Below are 12,448 nucleotides of genomic sequence, written 5' to 3' on the forward strand. Positions count from 1 at the left end.
AGTTAAAGTGAAGGGCGAACCCTGAGTCTCTGTAACGATGGTCTCCTTCCACATTGGACACACTGGCTGTAAAACCTCTCGTATGAAATAGGCAGTTCTTTTAGATCTTACTCATGCAGCCTTCCAGTCTAGAAGTGAGGATATGACTCCCATTAAGTGCAGTTCAGGATGTTCTGCCAAAGGAGCTGTTACTCCAGACCTGTGCCCCATCCAGCAAGTGAAAACTTAAGATCAAATGTTCTTTCAGGACTCCTGGTCTAAGTTTTTTCTGGGTAAATACATATGCACTCATGAGCTATGGTGCCTTTTTGGGGTGGGGGGAGAGATGGGGATAATATGAAAGTATTGAGGCTTAAGCTCAGAGCCTGGGCACTTTTGTCTCTTTTTTTTTTTTTCTACTTAATGCTAACAACAACTCCACTTCTGGCTTTTTCGTGGTTTATTTAGAAGATAGGAGTCTCCCAAATGCTCCTCCTTGGATTGGCTTCCAACCACGATCCTCATATCTCAACCTCCTCAGTAGCTAGGATTACAGGCATAAGCCACCTATGGCCAGCCAGTATGTGACATGGAAGGCAAAAAAACTGCCCCTTCTTCTACCCTTAACTAAATTAGACAGGACAGTAGCATGTAGGAATGGTTAACGTGCACTCCTAGAGCTCGTAAGGCTCATAACATCATTTGCTACCTGAAGGGACACAAACCATGTTGACTGCGTGCTGCCTGAGGCTCCTCTGCCTGCAGTGGTCATTTTGTATGGCCCTTGAATGATGCTATAAATACCCAGATGGCCCTTGGCAGAAGAAAGGTTCACTGTTTTCGGTAGAGATGTGATCAGATCACAGATTTCTGATAATGTCTTGTATAAAGTAAACCTAACTCAGTCTTTTGTGTCATCTATATCGAATATGCCCCCAAAATATATCTAAGAATTCTAGTACTCGGTCTCATAGTTATATTCTCTCTGTATAATAAAGTATACATAGGTACTACTAATAACCAGAATGTACCTTAAAACCAGACACTTTTCTTTCTAAGAGGATCTCTTCCTCCTCCTCCTCCTCCTCCTCCTCCTCCTCCTCCTCCTCCTCCTCCTCCTCCTCCTCCTCCTCCTCCTCCTCCTCCTCCTCCTCCTCCTCCTCTTCTTCTTCTTCTTCTTCTTCTTCTTCTTCTTCTTCTTCTTCTTCTTCTTCTTCTTCTTTTGCTAGTCCTAGGCTTGAGCTTAGGGCCTGAGCACTGTCCTTGGACTTTCTCAAAGTCAAAGCTCTACCACTTGAGTCTCAGCACCACTTCTGGCTTTTTTCTATGTATGTGGTACTGAGGAATCGAACCCCGGGTCTTCATGCACTAGGCCAAACTTCTTTTTTTTTTTTTTTAAGAATTTATTAACATTGGTTTTTACATCATATTTGGATCTCTTCTTCTTCATTCTACGTTAGTCCTTCTAACCTGAGTCTTAGGTGAGTTAGACTTTACATTTTAGTACAGAGAAATGGTATTAATTTTTACCTCTCAGTCTTCATTTGATTTTCTAGGGATAAATTACTCAAAGTATAGTATCAACATTTAAAATATAAATGTTTTAAGAAGTAATTTACCTAAGATAACAGGAATGGCCAAACATTTTCCTGGATCATTTTTTGGAAGAAGTGGCATTTGGGATTCTCTACTCTTTTTAAAAATGAGCTTATATATGTTCCTCAAAGTCTTTCCAGTCACAAGCAGGATGGGGGGAAAGCACATAGAAGTATATGATCCAAAAACCTCTGGAACTGTCAGTTGTCATGTCATGTCACATTTTTTTAAGTGATTGGCTACTTTCTTAGGCATTTCCACCATGGAATAAATACTGGTGAAGACCTTATGAAATAAATAGTAAAAAGCATTTCAAGTGGTTTCCTGTTCCCACTGAGCTTTGGACAGATGGATTGTTTATATGCTATTTCAAATACAGCTTTTTTTTTAATTCCATTTTTACTGATGACAAGTAGAACTAGAGTTCTTTTTTTGGTTTTGTTTCCTATGTCTCTACTAAGCTTTCTGCCATATTTAAATGTTTGCTTCTCCAAAGTATAATTTGCAATGATAATAGCGGTACCCAGAAACAGTAAGGGAACCAGTTTGAAGTCTCTTCTCTCTAGAAATACATATGGAAATACGTGCTTCCATGGTTAAGGATTTGCTTTGATATTATTGAAGCCATGTAGGAATGTGGATGAAAGAAAATTTGTTCATAAAACTGAATGATTAGACTTAAATTCCTTCTAATTTTACATAGAAAAATATCATCGTGAAAAAACAAATGAGTCCTTGAACTCATTGTTGTTTTGGCTACCTCATCACATGCAACAGATTGAGTCTAAAGGGCAATTTTTAAGGGTGTTATATAGAACTGAACCTACAGATTACCAAAGCAAGCCGTTTCCATAAGGTAACTCATTAAGGTCAATCACATTATTTGCATATAAGACCCTACCAAAAATGATTTGCTCTTTCAACTTATCTAATGTTGTAATAATAGGAATGGGGTTTGATGTGTTTAGCGAGGGCCTTTGAACTGCAGTCAATCAGTTGTAAACCATTACGATGTATTTCATTTGCTATTAAGGTATCTGGAATATGCACCCTGGTTGCAACTCTTACCCAACAGGCCACCGTCCTGCACCCTCAGAACTAGCAATATCTGTGTTTATTTATTTGTTTTGTTGTTTTTAATCACAATTCTCATCTAGAATGTGGCACTTGTTCTTCCCTAACCTGTGAATAAAATCAGATGTTTTAGTCTGGCCCAGAACCACCCCTGTGTTTGATTGCTTAATGTCTTTCCGTAGAAGCCTTTCTGGAAATAGAGCCATGAGAGTAAGCCTTTTTTTTTTTTTTTTTTTTTTTTGGCAGTCCTGGGCTTAAGCTCAGGGCCTGAGCACTGTCCTTGGACTTTGGACTTTCTCAAGGCTAGAGCTCTACCACTTGAGCCTCAGCACCACTTCTGGCTTTTTTCTTTGTATGTGGTACCGAGGAATCGAACCCAGTTCTTCATGCATGCTAGGCAAGCACTTTAACCACTAGGCCAAACTCCCGGCCCCGAGAGTAAGCTTTTGAAAAACTCTTCATGCTTATTTCCGGAACTCTTTCTCCTAATTGGGCCACTTTGTCCTCCCTGTCATCATATGTTAATACCTTTCTCTAAAACGTGGCCACTTTGATATCTCTTTTGAGTAGAAATGTCTATACTACTCACTGCTATGAAATACATTTTTCCCCCTGTAAAATAATTACTCTTCTCCAAAGCTGCTCTTGGGAGAAGCCTCCAAGGATAGTGCCATAGGGCATAGCTTGCTTTTCCTTCTGATTTGTAAGTTTCACTATCCCAGGCTGCTGGGAGCCTTAGGTAGGAAAAAGACATGTGTTGGGCTTAGATTAGCAAGTTGCTCTTAATAAGCAGCAGTGACCTGCAGTTTCTTCGGCCCTGATTAACAAGCTGTCATAAGACATTTTTAGAGTGTTATTATTGGTTATTTTGGTACCCTCCCTTCCCATCTTTGTCCTAAAAATGAGGTGAGCCACAGGCATTTCAGCTGGATCCTAATTAGCCGGTGTTTTGTGTGATTTTGCTTTCCTTTTCCGCAACATGAACTTTGGTCCTAGAAAATCACTTTTCATAATGGCCATTTTCCCATAAATAGAAGATGTCCTTTCTTTTGTGTCCTCAGTTATTACCATTCCACCTAATGCTGTGATCTTGTGGCAGTGTGGTGAGACACTCTGTTAATATGAGGAAGCCTATCAAGTTCTTTTTTTTTTTTTTAATGTGACAGTCCTAAGGCTTGAACTTTGAACTCTGGTCCTACTCACTGTCCCTGAGCTCCTTTTGCTCAAAGCTAGCACTCTAGCACTTGAGCCACAGTGCCACTTCAGCTTTTTCTGTGACTTAATTGTTGTTAAGAGTCTCACAGACTTTCCTGCCCAGGCTGGCTTCCAAACTGCCATCCTCAGATCATCTCAGTCTTCTGGATAGCTAGGAAGCATGAGCCAGTGGCACCCAACTCTTATTTAGGTTTTTGATGAAATGATGGAGCACTCAGTTCTCACCACCAGCTCTCCACCAGTTCCAGTCTACGCAGAATTCGAGCTTCTCTTCCTATTCATCAAACTAGAATTCTTCCAAAAAAGAAGACTAATTCATGTTAAGCACCTCATAAGACTATAGTTTTGCCTTTTTGTTCTTTTTTAGACCTTGGTTTTGAAAGGGGTAGTACTTATGTTTGTTTCATTTTTGTTGATCACAGGGCTTGAACTCTGGGACAGGGTGCTGTCCCTAAGCTTTTTTGCTCAAAGCTAGTATTCTACTACTTTGATCCACAGCTCTCCTTCCAATTTTTAGGTGATTAATTGGAAATAAGAATGACATGGACTGGGGCTGCTTTCAAACCATCATCCTCAAATCTCAGCCTCCTGAGTTAGCTCGGACTAGAGCCATGAGCCACCAGTGCCAGACATGTTAAACTGAGAGCTTCAACCTTGCGAAAACTACTGCACTTGAGCTGTAACCTCAGCCCTTTCTGCATTAGTTCCCACACACACACTGAACATTTTTCATTTTTTTTCCAGGGCTGTCCTATGACTGTGATCTTCCTATTTATATCCCTAACACTAACATGCTCAATGTACTGATTTGTGATGGGGTTGCCCTAACTTTTTCCCAGGCTAGCCTTGAACCATAGGCTTCCTGATCGGTACCTGCCAAGTAGCTGTCTCATTTCTTTCCCTTTCTTCTCCCCCATTTCCTTTCCTGTTTTGCAGTTTTAACTGAGCCTGGAAAGGCCAGCCTCGTATGGAATGTATAATTGCTAATCACCAGTTGGTTTTATCTCCTGGGTTTTCCTGAAGAAATGTCAAGCCTACAGTGCCTTCTTCTGCATATTTTCTTTCCATTCCAGTGTGCTTTGGTGACAGATGGAGAATGAAGCAGCAAGTCTGGCAGCTGAGTGTCTGTGCCTATATTTTGATGACACCTGTCACTGGACAGTCCAGGCCCAGGGTAGAAATGATAGCTGGAGTTGCTTTATAGTCCTGACAGCACATAGAATCTTCATGTTGCTGTGCAGATAGACCCAAGTTTTTAACCAACTTGCTTTTTACAAAGAGCTGGTCATGAGTTGGTTCTTTTAAGTGCCATTCTTATATTTAGAGTTTGATTGCAACATGTTTACAAATGAAATACAAGCACAGCCAGTGTTATGCCAGCCCTCTGATATTATAAAGTTGTCAGTGTAAGTACTAGAGCATCAGGTTTATTTTTGGTGCTTCTTTGATTCTCTAACTTAACTGCTAGGAACCATATTTTGACAGGAGGGGAGGTTATAAGAATCTATACACACACACACACCTCTGTGTGTGATTCACCGATTTGGGGTTTGGGTTTTTGTTTGCTTGTTGTTGGCCATGAGTCTTAAACTCAGGGCCTGGTCTCTGTCCTTGAGCTTTGTTACTCAAAGACAGAGCTCTATCACTTTGAGCCACAATGAGACTTCCTGTTTTCTAGTGGTTAATTGAAGATCGGGGGACTTTCCTGTCAGAGCTGGTTTTGAGTCATGATCCTCAGATCTCGGTCTCCTGCGTAGCTAGGATTATAGGCATGAGCCACCAGCACCTGGCTAGTTAAATTTTTCTGTATCTTCTTTTCAAGGTAACTTTCTGATACAGCACCAAGGAAGGACTGTTTTGAAGATAACTGGACTTTGGCCTGCTTATAATTCTCTGTCTTTGTTACAGTTGATTTTTGTGACAGTCATGTTGTATATAAACATTTCATAGGGTCATAGTGGCTCATGCCTACGTGGGAAAATGAGATCTAGGGATCAGAGTTCAAAACCAGCCCAGGCCAAAAAGTCTGAGAAACTTTTATCTCCATTTAACCACCAATAAAAGGTGTGAGTGAAGCTGTGGTTCAAGTGATAGAGTACTAGCCTTGAGCAAAAAAAAAAAAAAAAAAGAAAAGAAAAGAAAAGAAAAAAAACTAAGAGACTGTGCCCAGGCTAATATATTTCAGAAGTTTCAGGACTTTGCGTAGTTTGTGAAATGACAATATTACTTCATTTTAGAATTACTGTATTGTTGTAAGATTATTATATTGGGGGAAAAATAGCCATTTATTATTGACCAAAAATAAAATGCTGATTATAGGAGGGCAATAATAGAATACATTTTGCTTTTTTTTTTCTTTTTTAACTTTGCCCACCTCTATTTCCTAATTTCCTACAGTTAACATTGTCATGTTAGATGATAAAGAAGGCATTGTTATTTAAATAGTACAGCATGGGAGGGAAACATCACAGTTAAAGAAACAAGATCATTTTAGAATTGTAAATAGCTGTATATTTTATTAATTGATCTGGAACTTCATTGCACTAGCTTGACATTGAGGTGGAGAATGAAAAATTGTCCACAGATACTTATAGCTGGAGCTACAGTAAAACAAACAACATATTTTAAACATTGTTAAAGGGGAAATTCATTATATTTGCAGAGAATCTCTATTAACAGCCACTGTAGCCAAATAGCTATATTCATGTTCTGGTGTCTGATTTGGGTTAATTACTGTCATCATTTTATTAGGCTTTCACATAATTTCTTTTCTAATGTATAAAACTCAAGAAAATTCAAGATCGCAATGAATTACATTGCCACAAATGTATTTCTAATACAGATAGCTGAAATCAACAATGATAAAAACCAAACCCTCCATAGGAGAGTGAAGATTTCCTGGCATAGCCATAGCTTGGATTCTTACTTCCCTGCAGATATCTATTAGTTTACTTACCTACAGGTTTTACTCTTCACTGGAAGTTTCTCCTTGGAGAAGAGGCTGATGAAATTGCCCAACTTCAGGGAAAGAACTTGTAGAAGAAGAGGGGGCAATTTGGCACTGTTTTGGCGCTGAGGGGCTCACATTCTTTTTTTTTCTTTTTTTTTCTGTCCAACATGGGGCTTGAACTCTGGGCCTGGGCATTGACTCTGAGCTCTTCAGCTCAAGACTAGCACTATACCACTCGAGCCACACTGCCACTTCCAGCTTTCTGGTGGTTAGTTGGAGATATGAGTCTCACAGATTTTCATACCCGAGCTGGCTTTGAACCGTGATCCTCAGATCTCAGCCTCCTGAGAAGCTAGGATTACAGGTGTGAGCCACCAGCACCTAGCTGGAGCTGGCATTCTTTAAATATAGATTCTATCATTTGCAGGAAGACTGTGGAACATTTAGAGATGTGTAATTTTAGAATCAAGAGCTAGGCATTTATCCACTAGAATGTTCTCCATTGTTCTTAGGCCAACGTGGATATCTTGATCTCTTTCTTCTCAAGTTCATTATTCAATTAACAATGGTTAATGAACATTATATTAGATGTTTAGGATTTGGCAATAAGCACACAGACTCAATCTCTGCTTAAATGTAAAGATTTCTTTTCTTTTTCTTTTTTTTTTTTTTTTTTTTTTTTGCCAGTCCTGGAGCTAGAACTCAGGGCCTGGGCATTATCCTTGGGCTTTCTCAAGGCTATTACTCTACCACTTAAGCCACATTACGACTTCCGGCTTTTTTTCTGGGTATGTGATACCGAGGAATTGAACACAGGTCTTTGAGCATGCTAGGCAAGCACTCTACCACTAGGCCACACTCCTGCCCCCAAAGGTGAAGATTTCTAATAGGGCTATTTTCTGTTGTAACACAAACCTAGGGATTGTTGCAATCTTTTTCATAAACATTTATAAACATTCATATCATTTATATATTTATAAACATTATATTCTATATACAATGTGTGTGTGTTGAGTGTCTCAAATACACTCACAACATCATGGGTGTTTGGCCATAGTCTAAATGCAGATGCACTAATGTATTGTATCCAACTACCTTCAAACTGCTCATATAAGGTGTCTATGTAGCATCAATGCTTAGATTTGAGTCCCATCCTCAGGATTATCTGAATATGCTAAAATCTAAACAAATGTGAAAGACTTATAGTCGTATGCATTTCAGATAATTACTCACATTGTAATGTCTCTCTGGTAAAGCTATGCTATCTCTAGGAAACCACGAGATGCACAGATTTTTTCTAGTAATTGCATAGATTGTTGTGCAGTTGGAGATGGAATCTCAAGAGAGTCACCAATTTAATGGGGAATAGTTTTCTTAGTGTTTCTAGAGTCTAGGGTCAGCTTTAGGTAGTCTACGATGGAACATTCTAGTAGGTATGCACTACCCAGGGCCTCCCTTGTGCAGAAAGTCCTAACTTGTGCAGAAAAGTGATATGAAAGCTACAAAACAGCTAGCTATTACCTGTGCTGGGTTATCACACTTAATTCTATTCTATTCAGTCCTAATTGCATTTGGTCCTCTGTTGTAGTGTTCTGAATCAAATCTAGATAGAACCTTGTACATTGCTAAGCAAGTGCTGGGCTGCTGATCAACCCTGACAGCCTCCTGCAACCTCTTAATGGTTTTCCTCATAATATATTCAGCAAAATTGTTCTTTCTACTAGGAACAAGAAGAGATGCTAGCTTGTTTCATATAGCAGTATAGCAAAGCTCCCTCCAATGTAGAAGTTATATGCTAGGATCTTAACTTTACCTGTTTCTGTATGCCTTTGGGTGCATAACTTACATTCTGCCTCTTTTATTGCCAGGATAATATATAGAGGGGTTACAGTTACATTAGTCAGGTAGTAGGCACATTACTTCTCAAACATTGATACCCCTTCTCATGTTTTGTCCCTGTTTCCCTACCCCTACCCCCTCCTAATCATCTTGTTTCCCCCTTTCCTGACCCTATTTCAAATAAATAAATAAACATATATACAAATACCCAGTAACAAAGTCATACAGTAACAACATGAAACTGACCATAAGGCCAATAAAAGAGAAGAGAAATAACATAGTACATTAAGAACAACAATCTGTCTCTTTTCTAAGCAATTATTTGGTGTCTGTATCATCATAAGCACCTTATAGAAAAACAACATGATAGCATGATAGCTCTCTTTCATCATCATCATCATCATTATTATTACTATATTATCTTCACTGGAGGTACCAGTGTCAAACAAATCTTGGCATTAACTTGATTTTATTTATTGGATGAAAATCTCTAGTTCCTATGACTGAGAATTTTTCAAGGTATTGTAGTTAAGACTGAGAACAAAGGAAATGTGGAACTTACAGACACATGTCTGGCTATATGTTATCGGTGGTATGACTGAAGGATTGTGTCGTTATCAGAATTATGTCAGGAGTATCAGATTCTGTGGTGCATTATGGGAGCCAACTATAACACTGACATCATGAAAGATACTTCTATGAAATGATTGATCTCTTAATTGGGGATGTATGGTTCAAGTTTTCATTTAAAAAAGGAGGTATTGGAATTGTTTATAAGTGTACATTCCTTTGGCCTCTGCAAAAGTTATGTGCACAAAATACTCATTCACCAGATAAAACTACAATGGAGATAGTTTTTGTTACTTACTCAAAATAAATCTTAAGTCCTAAACAACATCCTGTGAGCTCCAAGAATGTTGAGTTCTGCTGTAAATTCCATTGTGTAAAATAAATTAGGACTTCCCTGGTGGGTTTTTTCCCCTTATGAATGAAGTCTTGACTAAAATATTACTACATATGCCAGTAGAAGCTTCTTTCAATTGATCTTGTCACAAAGAAAATGTGCAAAAACATACTCTGGAGTCTACATGCTTATATTCTTTCAGAAATGCCTCAATAACCAATGTTACATTTTAAGATTAAATCATTTAAAACTATTTTTTGCTCATTTGTTTCTTATGCTTTTATTGAACATCTTCTGCCAGCAACTCTACCAGCTGTTCAGTTACTCTGGATGTATTGTGGGGGCTGTATTTCAGGTACATTTCCATACTCCACGGGCTAGTGGATGTGCCCTGACCAGCTGTATTACAGCTATTTGACTACATAGTGAGCAATTTCTGTGGCCCAGTGCCAGCATGTCATCTGACCAGATTGTCATAGGTGGCATGTTTGTGTGAAGTTCTCACCTGCTTCAAAGGGTCTGTCAGGTCTGTAGGCCAGCAGGCCTGTGACTTCTTAGTTTCTTCCTTGTTCACTCTTTTTCCTCTAGAGATAACAGCCACATTCTGGGCTAGCTTTCTATGAATCCATTAGGTCCCCTTCCCCCTTTTTGTAATTAAATACCTTTTATTTGTTAGCCATTTTTTAAATGAAATGCTCTGTGTTCAAATTACTGGTGTTATTTCTATCTCCTGATGGGACTTTCACTGCTGTGGAAGGGATTAAGAAAAAAAAAAAAAACTATCAAAAGAACTAATTACCACTCAACTACCAACTCTGGACCAATGCCCTATTTTCTTCAACATACTTGAGCACTTGATTTTATTTTAGCATACATTACATCAGACATTTTATAATCAGGTACTGAGTATTCTCACCAACATGACAGCATTGAGCACAAAATAGGTAAATATTCTTTTATGCCTCTGCAATATGAGGGCATTTATCCAGTCAGCAGAGATTTATTTCATTGATGTCTGTAATACTTGGCACTGAAGTAGGTGCTTTCTTTTAAAAAAAAGGGGGGGATTGTGGGGGAGAAAAGGATACTCAGGTCCCTGCCTTGCAAGTTTGTCAGGAAGATAGAACTTTGTGTGTGTGTGTGTGTGTGTGTGTGTGTGTGTGTGTGTGTGTGTGTGTGTAAAGTTAACTAACAAGGCAATAGAGTTTGCAAGGCAGCATACGGCCCCATTAGCATTTGTATTGCTTCATATTTCTAGACTAAGTAATGTTGCAGAACACCCGCATTCTGTTCTGCACAATCCGTTCGCATTTCTAAGCGACTGGGCGTTCATTTGTCTTTTCAATTGTTTTCTATTTCCTCTGCACACACAGATACTTGGTGTAGGAATTGCAAAGGCTGTGAATTAGTAGGTCCTCTGTAATCAATGAGAATAAATAGTTTATGAAACCAGGCTTTGAAAATGGTGTGTGCATATGCACACTTTGGGGCTTAGAGGCATCTTTTTACTGTGTGAATTACTGGAAGCTAGCAGAGCCAGGATGCACTAGAAGTGTTTACGGGAGATTGTCGATGGTTTGGGGATCACTTAGGGCTCTATATGAACTGATTCTAGTGTTGGCACATGTTACTCAGGCAGGATTCTTGGAGCAGGCTTGAGGATATCTAGTGTACCTTTATACAGGTACACTCCATAGAATAATACTTTTAAGATGCTACCATCCCATCATTGTTCCCACGAATCTCTCCTGAAGGAGTGAGTTTTCTTCTCTCCAGTTCTTGGAGAGAAAGCTGCTAAATCACACTGACAGGCAGTGCCTTTGGCACTTCGAACCCATTGCTGAAGGTGGATGCTCTGGAATTCACTAACCCAACCTTTCCTCGTGCTACACCAGAAGGCACTCGACCTTGATCTGTTAAGTCTTGGGAAGGGCTGTTTGTCTAGTCTACTGTATCTTCCTCTGAGACCCTGACTGACAGTGCAGTTTTAGTGTACTGATGATTCTCTGATAAAAATATCCCCAAATAAAAGAACCTGTCATTTTTTTAAAACAGTCTACGCAAGATTTTTTCATCCTGGATTCTTTCTGGGTTTTTTTTTTCCCCTTAAATATCTTTGGTTTCTTAGTTGTTTCTCAGTTAACTAATTAGAGGATGTGACTTGGTTTTGCTTAGCTACCTTCTTGAAAACGTTACCCCTTCCCTCCCTCTGTGTGTGTGTGTGTGTGTGTGTGTGTGTGTGTGTGTGTGTGTGTCTATGTCTATGTGGGGGGGGGCAGAAAGACAGAGATAGAATTGTGAACAACTTTAAATCTCTAGTGGTCATTTCCACCCCTAAGGATTTGAAGGACTAGATGAATGGTCATAGGCCATGGAAGGGCCTGTGGGGACAAGTGTAGGAATTGTGACAAAGTGGGCAACAACTTGTTTTATACCAGCAACACCACTACCATAGGCTGGAACTCAACACTGTCACCTTCAAGCTATGACAGTTATGACACCTCCTGTTTTCTCAAAGCCCTGCCTGCCAGAGCTGTTCCGTGCGGATGGCTACTTCTCATCCTCAAGAGCTGCTGTGGGTAAAGCAAACGTAAAGTGCTCCAGTGTCATGTGGGGTGGGATGGCGTGATTCTGTGTGTGTGGTATCTCAGAGTACTTGGGAAAGTAATACATTGCTTGCCCACAAAGGGGTTTAACTCACCTGACAACATGAAGGCAGTGAGTGAAGCCATTTGAGCTAGATGTGTAGAGAAGTGAAGGGCCATTCTAGAACCTACCTCTCCACATGTGCAGAGGGGTCCTGGCTGAGCAGAGAGTCCACACAGCCACTTGCCTCCAAGATTGTTCCTCATATATCCACACTTGACTTTCTGCTAACTGTTCTTTGGCAA

General features: G+C 39.6%; 1 protein-coding gene across 3 annotated transcripts in view; it reads left to right on the forward strand.

The window, feature by feature from the left end:
* Nucleotides 1-12,448, forward strand: part of Ptprg (protein tyrosine phosphatase receptor type G) — a 667,714-nt gene that overhangs the window by 492,894 nt on the left and 162,372 nt on the right. The gene's annotated exons all lie outside the window — the stretch shown is intronic.

Source organism: Megascapheus bottae, chromosome 2 (assembly GCF_031878675.1).
Source record: "Megascapheus bottae isolate mThoBot1 chromosome 2, mThoBot2.hap1, whole genome shotgun sequence".
Classification (NCBI taxonomy): domain Eukaryota; kingdom Metazoa; phylum Chordata; class Mammalia; order Rodentia; family Geomyidae; genus Megascapheus; species Megascapheus bottae.